This window comes from Lithobates pipiens, unplaced genomic scaffold (genome assembly GCF_037356315.1).
Source record: "Lithobates pipiens isolate NorthernLeopardFrog02 unplaced genomic scaffold, aLitPip1_a1.2 Scaffold_19, whole genome shotgun sequence".
Lineage (NCBI taxonomy): Eukaryota > Metazoa > Chordata > Amphibia > Anura > Ranidae > Lithobates > Lithobates pipiens.
This window is the reverse complement of record NW_027507764.1, coordinates 248,073,458-248,086,368: the sequence shown is the minus strand read 5'-3', so window position 1 is coordinate 248,086,368 and position 12,911 is coordinate 248,073,458. Positions and strand designations below refer to the sequence as shown.

At 41.4% G+C, this 12,911-nt stretch overlaps 1 protein-coding gene across 14 annotated transcripts in view; it reads left to right on the top strand.

The window, feature by feature from the left end:
• The window catches only part of LOC143996687 (poly(rC)-binding protein 3-like), a 1,318,080-nt gene that overhangs the window by 602,653 nt on the left and 702,516 nt on the right, over positions 1-12,911 (top strand). For 2 of the 14 annotated variants that reach the window (XM_077491897.1, XM_077491893.1), the window contains one exon: positions 4,084-4,119. The exons of the other annotated variants lie outside the window; for them this stretch is intronic. The gene's annotated coding sequence lies outside the window, so the exon portion shown is untranslated. The remainder of the gene's footprint in view (positions 1-4,083; positions 4,120-12,911) is intronic. 14 annotated transcript variants of the gene reach the window in all.

Here is a 12,911-nt window from a genome sequence, read left to right as displayed (position 1 = left end):
TGCGCTGGCCGGGAACTGGTTAAATTAATTTTTTTCTTATTTATTTTCCTTTTCATTTTTCTATTTTTACACTGTTCTTTAAAAAAAATGGTATCACTTTTATTCCTATTACAAGGAATGTAAATATCCCTTGTAATCGAAAAATGACAGGACAGGACCTCTTATATATGAGATCTACGGTCAAAAAGACCACAGATCTCATATTTACACTAAAATGCAATAAAAAACAAAATTGTCATTTAAAAAAATTACAAAAAAAGGCCCTTTAAAAGCTATGGGCAGAAGTGATTTTTTTAAGTTGCTTCTGCCCTGCAATGGTATGGAGATGGGTGGGGGCCATTTTCTCCTCTCACCTGTCTCTATGCCACTGACATAAGAGGATCCGTTCGCCTCTGCTGCTGCCGACGGCTCCAGTGCCTCTGCTGCTCCTGCCGCAGATAAAAGTGATCTCATGGTGAATCAGCCGCAGAGACCACTATTATCTGAAACTGGACCGTCGGCTGAAAAAGAGCTGCTACCATAACGATATTCCTCCTTAAAGTTAGGATGTATATCGGCATGCGGCGGTCTGGAAGTGGTTAAAGTTCATCAAGTTTACTAATCCCAATACACACATTCCTGTTGAAATGGCTGTGCATCAAGATGGGTACTGTAGTGACCAACGGTTGGAACCGTTTTAAGTCAAAAAAAAATTGTCACCAGCACACCAAGGATCTCCTGAGTGGGTCCAAAGTTTTTTAATCAGTGATCACATCGTTACAGCAGATAGCAACATTTGGCATGTGACGAGTGCACTTTTTTCAATGTTTTATCTCTTAATTTGTCACTTTTTGATGTTTCTCACAACTAGTGGTTTACAAAAAATGCTGCCAATTAATTTGCATATCACTAGGATGTGGATAGAAGGATTTATAATTTGTATATGTTTATGTATTTATTATACACCTAAATTACACAGGGTGACCAATTAGAGATTAAAAAGAACAGCACATCTCCTCCCTCCACAACTCTTATATATACTTCCCCCACCCTTGCTTTCCCCACACCCTCTCATTTTACTATATATAGATGTACAAGCTAAATTAATCAGTTATATATTTCCTAATGTTGTTACTATAGAGGAGATTTTAGGGATGGTTTAATTAAGTATTTTTTATTCAGGGAATAACCAAGCCACATGGTTGGATCTTGGCCCTGAATTATCTACTTACCTCTCTATACCTTCCTGGTAACAACCTTTCTTTTACTTTGAAACTACAATTTTTACTATGTACCGTATATACTCGAGTATAGGCCGACCCGAATATAAGCCGAGGCCCCCAATTTACCCCCAAAAAAACTGGCAAACTTATTGACTCGTGTATAAGCCGAGGGTGAGACATGCCTGTCCATCCCTGTGTGTGTGTCCGTCCATCCCTGTGTGTCCGTCCATCCCTGTGTGTCCGTCCATCCCTGTGTGTCCGTCCATCCATCCCTGTGTGTGTGTGTGTCCATCCATCCATCCATCCCTGTGTGTGTGTGTCTCCATCCATCCATCCCTGTGTGTGTGTGTCTCCATCCATCCATCCCTGTGTGTGTGTCTCCATCCATCCATCCATCCCTGTGTGTGTGTGTATCCATCCATCCGTGTGTGTGTGTGTGTGTGTGTGTGTGTGTGTGTGTGTCCAGCCTACCTGTGTCCCGAGCCTTTGTCCCGAGCCTCCGTCCCGTGCCTTGCCTCCTTGCCTCCGTCCCGTGCCGTGCCTTGCCTCCGTCCCGTGTCGTGCCTTGCCTTGCCTCCGTCCCGTCCCGTCCCGTCTCGTGCCGTGCCGTGCCGTGCCTTGCCTTGCCTCCGTCCCGTGCCCTCTTCGTCGGCGCCTCGGCGGCCATTGTAAAATTCAAAAGCTGCGCCGCCGCCTTCGCCTGTGATAGGCGGAACACTGAATTTCCCAGCAGCCTGTGTTCCGCCTATCACGGACATCGTATCATCCTCGTCCGTAGTACGAGGATGATACGATGTCCGTGATAGGCGGAACACAGGCTGCTGGGAAATTCAGTGTTCCGCCTATCACAGGCGAAGGCGGAGCCGGAGGCGCGGCTTTTGAATTATAGAATGGCCGCTGTCTGTCTGCTCGACACGCTGATCGAGCGGGCAGACAGCGATGACTCGAGTATAAGCCGAGGGGGGCACTTTCAGCCTCAAAAAAGAGGCTGAAAATCTCGGCTTATACTCGAGTATATACGGTATCTAATCCAGTTATTAAACATTATACATGTTTATCTGTAGCTAAAATGTGTTAAACTAATATATCCCAAATTACATGACTGTTATTATAGTATTCACCTCCTGTTAATATACTGAGAAGCCTCATTTCACACTTTTATACATTCTACTTAACTATAAATCTATTGTATGACTCTTTTTATTGCATTATATTCAATAAAATATTTGAAAAAGAAAAAAAAAAAACAGCAAAACACTTTTTAAGAAATTTTTAATCTGAACAATTATGGAGGAATATTAAAAAAGCAGTAGTAGAGATGCTAAAAGCACATATATACGGAATGATGAAAGAAGCAGATAGATCCTTGCACGGTAGGTCTTTTCAGCAAAAATGACAGGGAGCAACACAATATTGACATGACCAAAAGTCTGTGAAGGTTCTTACTTATTTAAGTCATTTTCTCAGTAGGTTCATGTGTGTTTTGTCTTAATTGGTAGCTATTTTCATCACCCTGCAGTTTTCAGAATACTGTTTACATTTAATGAGACTGACCCCCTAAGTTTGCAAGTAGTTCTGTGGATTGCCTATTAGCAAATGATCCATAACTTAGAAATGAATAATGTAATGAGTGTCAGTGGTGCTATATATGGGACAACCTTTTTGTATAATTCAACTAAGATTCAATGAAACACAAATTTCAAAAAATATACAGTACACTACTTTGATTAATTAGAAAGGCACCATCATCCCTGTTCACTCAATACACAAACACTTTTTTTTTCTTATGGAAAGCTCTATTTACTTTTCCGTTTTGTTTATTAATGATATTTAGTTATGTAGCGCTGGCATCCTTGCCTACTAAATTATGTTAGCATTTACAATGAAAGTCTATAGACGTTTCTATGGCTTAGTGTTTGGCGCCATCTAGCGGCCAACCACTGATAGTGGACTTAAATGATTTTTGCTTTATCAAAGCATTGAACTTGGTACAGGACGTGACTGTTATTTACACTGGAGAGTTGACCTTTTTACCCAGGATGTCGGGTGACCTACCCATGGACACCCTCTCTGACAGTGCTTGCTGGGTAGGACATAAAAGGAGCCAGAGCAGCCATCTTAGCTCTCTTGGGAATGCATGGCCTGCCTGTGAGGATTTGTGAGAGGCCTCCCGGAGGAAGCAGCCTATTGCCCTGGCGGAGCACAACCCTGCTTGGTTGTGTGAGTGACCTGAAGTGCCAGAGACACAGTGATTGGATTGGGAAGATCCAGAGACACTCGTTTGAGCATCGGAAGACCAGGTTCACCTATCAAAACGGAACGGAGTGATGGAGCCGGCTGACATAGAAGCAAGCTGCAAACACCTGACCAAAGTTACCATACCAAGCTTTTGATCCAGTTGGTGAGCGGGTTGCGGCCCACAGTTTATTAAACTTTGCACCTAGACTTATATACAGGCCTCGCTGGGATCCATAGTCCCATGGAGGAGGAGTATAGCAGCTGACACTAGGCAGGCATAAGGCCTACTTACTATCGCATCTCAAGTATTGTATTATAATGACGGAAGCAACACTAAGATCATCCTTAACTCAACTTTAATTACTTTAGCCCTTGGATTACAAATTATAAGGAATTATCATTGCTAACGAAGACAAGAAGACCAAAAAAACTGAGTACTTTAAGTGAGATCTCACACATAGCTATAAAAGTAGGAGAGCTCCCTTGTAATTATATTGTTTATAATTGTTATATCAAAAGTCATTGTTCTTTTATTCTATGTTGGGATGACAGCACAATTATTGTAACCACCTGTTTGACAATACTTATAGTAAAATATACTTTGGTTAAGTACCCTGTTGTGTGGAGTATTGTTTTCTCCCAGCAGGTGGAGCCAGTTGATCCTGAAGTGTCAATACAGGTATATTGTGTTATATTATATTGTACTGTATTGTATTGCACCACAGCTGTGTCAAGGGGACAGAGCCAAGTTAGTGGGGTTTATTAGCAGAGTGCAGGCCCAAATCAAACCAGCAGCTCCTTCGGGGTTCAGTGCTACAGTTATTTGGGGGGAGGTTTGGTGGTCCCAGGCCTAAAATTCCATGTTCAAAAGCTAATAAGAAAGTTATTTATATTATTTGATGTGTTAAAGATTTTAAAACCATATTGCTAAAGCAAATACTGATTTATTGTTTATAGTTTCAAAGCAACTGAAGAAGTGAGAATTTTTGTACCCACTGTAAGTTTAAAATGTATGATCGATTATAGATTTAATTGGGTTCATATTTAGTTGTGCTTTGATGCTTATAGACCTCCCCATCTGGCCCAGGGCCTCCAGGCACCCCCTATCCTTGTCCAGGGCTTCCTCTGCATCCTCTCTCTTAATTCAGGGCTTCCAGGCACCCCCACTCCTAGTCTACAGCCTCCAGGCACACACCCATCTAGTCCAGGGCCACCGGGCTGCCCTCACATGGTTCACACCTAGTGCACTGCTTCCAGTCACCCCTCTCCTAGTTGAGGGCCTACAGGCACCCGTGCCTAGTCCAGAGCAGCCTGTCACTTAACAGCAGGTGACTGCCTTCATCACCCCAGCATTGCAAACTCCTTATATTAGTTTTTCACATGCCAAAAGTGTAACCTTTGGGACACATATGCAGAACAATGTGAATTTTAACTGCAAGGTGTGCAGCAGGTTTATTGAGGGAAAAACGCTGTAAGTAAGTGTATGAAATAGTGTATTTGATAGAAACTGAAATTTTGAAGTAACATTCCACTTTATTAGTTGAAAAAAGGCTTTATAGATTCAATGCTTGAATGTTTTTATTTCAAGGCACAACAATTAAAATGTGTTTTCTTGTGAGATGTTTAATGATTAATTTTATTCTTAACACTGCTAAAGTGTAAATGTAACACCTTCCTTGTCAAAAGCTAACAGTAGTTATACGAGTTTGGTACTGGCACTCCACTTTATCTAACGAGTAGATATATAGTTTCTAAAATTATTTTCTTTGTGCCTAAAAGACTATAAACTGATAAATGTATAACAAATGCTTATCTACCATATATGCTAAACTAAGCAATTTAGGTGGATGCATTTGCCAGGCCGAATGCATTGGGCAGTGTTTTTCTGCTTAAAGAATTTAATGTTTTTAGTCCACCTGGAAATTACATTTAAGTTTGGATCAGTGTGGTTGGCTGTTTATGTCTTACTTCTTATATGTTTTTGATACTCCAACAATGAGACCTTCATGCTATAGAGCCGTGGCTGGGAGCTGGGAGTTTGGGGTGTTCATGTGTGCCCCAGTTGCTACTGCATTCTCCATGTACTGTATATACAGTATCTCACAAAAGTGAGTATACTCCTCACATTTTTGTAAATATTTTATTATATTCATGTGACAACACTGAAGAAATTACACTTTGTTACAATGTAAAGTAGTGAGTGTACAGCTTTTATAACAGTATAAATTTGCTGTCCCCTCAAAATAACTCAAGACAGCCATTAATGTCTAAACCGCTGGTAACAAAGGTACTTTTAGTAAATGTGAATAAATTGGATTACATTATTCATGGCTCATGCAATCTTTCAACTGGATCACCTGCTCCTGGCATTGCAGTTCCCTGACCAGAAGGTTGTAGTTTCTGTGTCCACTAGCGGGCATCTCCTAGCAGCTAGCAGATCTTAGCAATTACACCTGATGCTGGCTGCTGGGAGGGTATTTAGTCCCTCCTCTTCTATACCCTCTTGCTTCAGCATTTTGCCTGCTAACCAGATACATGCTTGCTGACTAATCCTGAGCCTAAATCCTGGATGATCCTGATCCTGTCCTGCGTCTGTATCCTTTACCCCACTGCCTCATTTCTGCTTTTCTTGTTCCTAATCCCAGTCCTGGTTCCCACTTCCTAACTGTTCCTTGCATCTCCTGTTTTACGCTGTTGAGCCATGCTCCCCATTTGTTTGTATATATTGTATTATAGTTAGTTTGTTAGTTAGGTATTCTGTCACTTAGTTAGTTTGCTAGTTAGATAGGTTGTCACTTGGTTATGATTCACTTATGCTGTGTATTCTGTTTGTTGGTGTTTGGATGGGTTTTGTTACACTAATAATAAAGCTTATTTAAACTACAGTATATACAGTCTGGTGTCTGTTTTCTGATTGCAGCTACACAGATCTGGTCATCCCTGCTGCTGGAAGCCTTTCATCAGTATCTCTGACACAAGTAATCCTACACAGCCTATTGGTTTCAGTCAGTAATAGACATGTGCATTCGTTTTCGTCCGAATGCATTTTCGTCCGAATTTCAGCTATTTTCGTTTTTGTTTTGACAAACGATAACGAAAGCACAAAATCCGAAAAACGAAAGATCCGACATAAATAAATGCTTTATTTTCGTTTTCATTGTTACAACAGTTCGATATAGAATAGGAGATTCGACATGACTCTGACAACAATCTGTGTCTATAGAACCTGTGTTCGAATGTGCCTAACCTTACCTCTATTAGTCCAAGATTATATAGAGAAAATATTCGACAGAGAAAAAAGATTTGACAGAGAGAAAAGATTCTGCAAGATACTGTCCTAAAAAGTGTTTGGGGACCCGGGTCCTGCCCCAGGGGACATGGATCAATGCAAAAAAAAGTTTTAAAAACGGCCGTTTTTTCGGGAGCAGTGATTTTAATAATGATTAAAGTGAAACAATAAAACTGTAATATTCCTTTAAATTTCCTAGGGGGGGGGGGGGGTTGTCTATAGTATGCCTGTGAAGGGGCGCATGTTTCCCGTGCTTAGAATTGTCCCTGCACAAAGTGTCATTTATGCAGGAAAAAAAGTCCTTTAAAATCACTCGCAGCTATAATGAATTGTCGGCTCCGTAATACAGAGAACAGTCATTGAAAGTCATTAATAAAAAAATAAATAAATAAATTTAAAAAAAAAGCGTGGGGGTCCCCCAAATTCAATTACCAGGCCCTTCAGGTCTGGTATGGATATTAAGGGGAACCCCGCGTCAAATTTAAAAAAAAATTGACGTGGGGTTCCCCCTAAAAATCCATACCAGACCCTTTATCCGAGCACGCAACCTGGCAGGCCGCAGGAAAAGAGGGGGGGACAAGAGAGCGGCCCCCCTCCCTCCTGAACCGTACCAGGCCACATGCCCTCAAAATTGGGAGGATGCTTTGGGGGTCTGTGACCCCTCAAAGCACCTTGTCCCCATGTTGATGAGGACAAGGGCCTCATCCCCACAACCCTGGCCGGTGGTTGTGGAGGTCTGCGGGCAGGGGGGCTTATCAGAATCTGGAAGCCCCCTTTAACAAGGGGACCCCCAGATCCCGCCCCCCCTGTTTGAAATGGTAAGGGGGTACAAAAGTACCCCTACCATTTCACAAAGAAAGTGTAAAAAATGGTTAAATAAAACAAACACACTTTTGAAAAATTCCTTTATTAAAAATAAAAAAATAAAAAAAAGATTCCAGCGGCGGTAATCCACTCTTGCTATCCAGCGACGGACGGTCATCTCTCCAGCGATGTCTCATCTCATCCAGCGCAGCGAATCCATCCTTCTTCTGTCTCCGTGTAGGAGACACTGCAGGCATTCCGGCGGCTGACGTTTCTTATATACGGAGGGCGGGGCCACCCGTCACCTGACCCCGCCCCCCTCTGACGCAAGGGGAAACCCGGGGTTCCCTGTGACGTATGGGTGACCCCGCACCCCTCTGATGTAACACAGGCAGGTTTCCGTTACATCCGAGGGGGGCGGGGTCACCTATACGTCACGGGGAACCCCGGGTTTCCCCTTGCGTCAGAGGGGGGCGGGGTCAGGTGACGGGTGGCCCCGCCCTCCGTATATAAGAAACGTCAGCCGCCGGAATCCTTGCAGTGTCTCCTCCACGGAGACAGAAGAAGGATGGATCGCTGCGCTGGATGAGATGAGACATCGCTGGAGAGATGATCGTCCGTCGCTGGATAGCAAGAGTGGATTACCGCCGCTGGAATCTTTTTTTTATTTTTAATAAAGGAATTTTTCAAAAGTGTGTTTGTTTTATTTAACCATTTTTTACACTTTCTTTGTGAAATGGTAGGGGTACTTTTGTACCCCCTTACCATTTCAAACAGGGGGGGGGCGGGATCTGGGGGTCCCCTTGTTAAAGGGGGCTTCCAGATTCTGATAAGCCCCCCGCCCGCAGACCTCCACAACCACCGGCCAGGGTTGTGGGGATGAGGCCCTTGTCCTCATCAACATGGGGACAAGGTGCTTTGAGGGGTCACAGACCCCCAAAGCATCCTCCCAATGTTGAGGGCATGTGGCCTGGTACGGTTCAGGAGGGAAGGGGGGCCGCTCTCTCGTCCCCCCCTCTTTTCCTGCGGCCTGCCAGGTTGCGTGCTCGGATAAAGGGTCTGGTATGGATTTTTAGGGGGAACCCCACGTCAATTTTTTTTTAAATTTGACGCGGGGTTCCCCTTAATATCCATACCAGACCTGAAGGGTCTGGTTATGGATATTTAGGGGGAACCCCACGTCAAATTTTTTCTGAAATTTGAGGCAGGGTTCCCCTTAATATCCATACCAGACCTGAAGGGCCTGGTAATTGAATTTGGGGGACCCCCACGCTTTTTATTTATTTATTTATTTATTTTTTTATCAATGACTTTCAATGAGTGTTCTCTGTATTACGGGAGCCGACAATTCATAATAGCTGCGAGTGATTTTAAAGGACTTTTTTTCCTGCATAAATGACACTTTGTGCAGGGACAGTTCTAAGCACGGGAAACATGCGCCCCTTCACAGGCATACTATAGACAACCCCCCCCTACGAAATTTAAAGGAATATTACACTTTTATTGTTTCACTTTAATCATTATTAAAATCACTGCTCCCGAAAAAACGGCCGTTTTTAAAACTTTTTTTTGCATTGATCCATGTCCCCTGGGGCAGGACCCGGGTCCCCAAACACTTTTTAGGACAGTAACTTGCAAATTAGCCTTTAAAATGAGCACTTTAGATTTTGAACGTTGGAGTCCCATAGACTTTAATAGGGTTCTAAAGTATGCTATATACTAGCTCCGTCGAATCTTCTTTATACATTCGACAGACACCATAAGCCTTCAAAGACAGATTCGACCGTGATTCATGTGGATTTTCGGACGAATGCAATTTTTGAACGAAAAACGAAATAAATAAAAACGAATTTCGGGAGTAACTAAATAAATTAAGTTTTCAGACGAAAACGAAATTCCGAAACGAAATATTTTACTCTGCACATGTCTAGTCAGTAATAAAGCCCCTAGAGGTTTCAGTAGTTTGCATTAAGTTAAATAAATGGATAGATGTCATCCACATTTTTTGGAGCAGCACTTTGTCAGGCATGTGATAAAGTGCATATAGTGCTATGACAGTATTTAAAGTGCAATTCACCAATCAAAACATAGTGAAAAGGTGACACTCCCCACCTTCTGACACCATATGATGTCAAAATCCTGCCAAAATTAACATACCCCATCATATTTTATAATTATCAATCACAATTGTGAGTTATGCTTTAACATTCTTGTACTATGGGACATAGTCATACATAGTCATACATATGCCATATGCCAAAGTGTATAATGCAATAATCATATGTAGAAATGATCTGGCACATCTGTCAGATACTTCCAATGAATAGTCACAGCTGGCAGGGTCTGGCTTTTCTATTTCTAGGCAACCTCACTTCCATCCAATCAGACTAAACAACCCATGACATGCAGCCACCCAGATATAAACCCAGCATCAGATGGGGGAGGCTACAAGAGTGCAGTGCATAAATCACACAGAAAAGTGATGTATTGTATCAGTAGGTTTGGTTGACAAGCTAGCATGGAGGAAATCGTGAACCCAACCTATTGATACAATACATCACTTTTCTGTGTGATTTACGGACTCAATTTACTCTTGAGGATCCATGCCTACTTGCTTTGCACTATTGGGTATCTGTTGACCTTGTCAACTAAAGGGTGTTGTCTGTTTTTCTGTATGATAGTTTTTACTCTTTTCAATATATATATATATATATATATATATATATATATATATATATATATATATATATATATATATATATATATATATATGTAAAGAGATTATTTGTCATCAAGACTACATGTATATTACAAATTAGTATTGATTCAACCTAAAGTGTAAATCTAGTAGGCTTCTAGAAGCAATAGATCACAGCCACCCCCCCCCCCCCCCCCACCAGGGTGTTTTACGTGCCATGGAAGGAGGTAACACTTTGCCACCTTGAACATCAGTTTGGTTGTTTTAGCAAATTAGAGGACCTCTGTGGAGAAGACTTGTGAGTAACTTTTTGTTTTGGGGGTTTTTGCCGACCTTGTGTATGGGTTCCATCTGAATATAATTTAGTTGAATTTATATTGGCTCTCTATCCCTACTTTATGTATTGGAGATCCTTAAATTTTACACTAAATTCAGTGGGTATAGAATAGTCCCGTTGTTCATAAAGAAAAATGGGAAAGTATGTCAATAGACAGTAGTCCTACATTCTTGTCATGATATCATTTTTGGTCTTCGGTCCGCTCTCTGCTGAAAACAGGTCAGAGGAGTGGAAAACGAATCAAGCCCCATACACACTGTCCCATAACCAAAGCATATGTTATGTTATGTGTTATGTCCCATAACCAAACAGGAAGTGAGCAGAAATCCCTGCAAATTAAGGGAATACCTTGGGGACCCCCAGGTCACCAGAACCAGTGTTCCCATTTGAATATTTCCCCTCTATTACTTTTCTGGGGACAACCCAAAATATGGGATTTTCTCTACTTTTACTTTCAATGATATGGGAAACAGGACAAATAGAGAGAGTGAATCTCCCTAAAGGGTACACAGACAGCAAGAAAAACTGACAGGTGGTCTAATCACTCTCCACACTATCCAAAATGAAAAAAACATTTTTTGTCTTTAGTTATGCCTTAAGGCACTAAGCACATAATAGAAATGTGTACTATAGTATAATTTGTAATTTTGTTTTTGGAGCTTCTAATAGTGAATGCAAAGGGGAAGAAGATTATTTTGGAAGGGAGAATTGGTAGTGGATTTATATCAAGCGCGATTGATGAGCCAGAGGGTAAGAGTAAATATTTAAGGACTGAGAGTTGTCAGAGGAGGACACACTTTTTGGTGATGCATGACACTCGATCACAATTTAAATGTGAGCACATTGACTAGCTTTACAGTGCGTTTTGTTTGGACATACTACAATAAATGTTGTTTTTTCAATTTTCTGGAGTGTCACCAGCGTGTATAGAAGGAAGAGCATTATACTGCAGAATTGTATTTTATATGCATGTACTTCTTTCTGATTAATGAATAAAGAGGCTCTCATTTTATTTGCAAAGACTTTTATGTTTGATGAACGTTTAAGGACAAGTGACATTTTTAAAGCACTGTTTGTTGAATATATGTACAGTAGGAATGAGCCAAACACCCCGCCCTCCCTGGTTCGGTTCGCACCAGAACATGCCAGAACAGGCAAAAATGTGTTTGGCTTATATGCAAGTTATTGTCTTAAAAAGAGTTTGGAGACCTGGGTCCTGCCCCAGGGGACATTTATCAATGCAAAAAAAAGTTTTAAAAACTGACATTTTTTCGGAAGCAGTGATTTTAACCACTTGCTTACTGGGCACTTAAACACCCTTCCTGCCCAGACCAATTTTCAGCTTTTGGTGCTCTCACACTTTGAATGACAATTACTCAGTCATGCAACACTGTACCCAAATGAATTTTTTGTCCTTTTTTTCCCACAAATAGAGCTTTCTTTTGGTGGTATTTGATCACCTCTGGGGTTTTTATTTTTTGCGCTATAAATGAAAAAAAAACGCATATTTCTTTGTTTCTGTGACAGAATTATGCAAATTATTAATTTTTCTTCATAAATTTTGGCCACAATTTATACTGCTACATATCTTTGGTAAAAAATAACCCAAATTAGTGGATATTATTTGGTATTTGTGAAAGTTAGAGAGTCTGCAAGCTGTGGTGCGAATCGCACAAAATTGATCACATCTGATGTACTGGTGACCTATCTCGCTTCTTGTGACCCGAACAAGTCAGGAAAGTACAAATACCCCCCAAATGACCCCTTTTTGAAAAGTAGACATTCCAAGGTATTTAGTAAGAGGCATGGTGAGCTTTTTGATGTTGTAATTTTTTTCCCACAATTCTTTGCAAAATTAAGATTTTTCATTTTTTTTTCTCCACAAAATTGTCATTGTAATAGGTTATTTCTCTCACGTGGCATGTGTATACCACAAATGACACCCCCCAAAAAATTCTGCTACTCCTCCTGAGTATTACAATACCACATGTGTGGGACTTTTTCACAGCCTGGCCACATAGAGAGGCCCAACATGCAGGTAGCGCCATCATGTGTTCTAGGAACATAAATTACACATCTAACTTGTTGACTATTTATTACACTTTTGAAGCACCAGGACAATGACACGAGACACTGATGACAGATGGCACTGATACGTGGCAATGATGACACTTATACGTGGCACTGATGACACGTGGCACTGATGACAGATGGCACTAATATGTGGCACTGATGACAGATGGCACTAATATGTGGCACTGATGACACGTGGCACTTATACGTGGCACTGATGACACGTGGCACTAATACGTGCCACCGATGATAGATGGCACTAATACATGG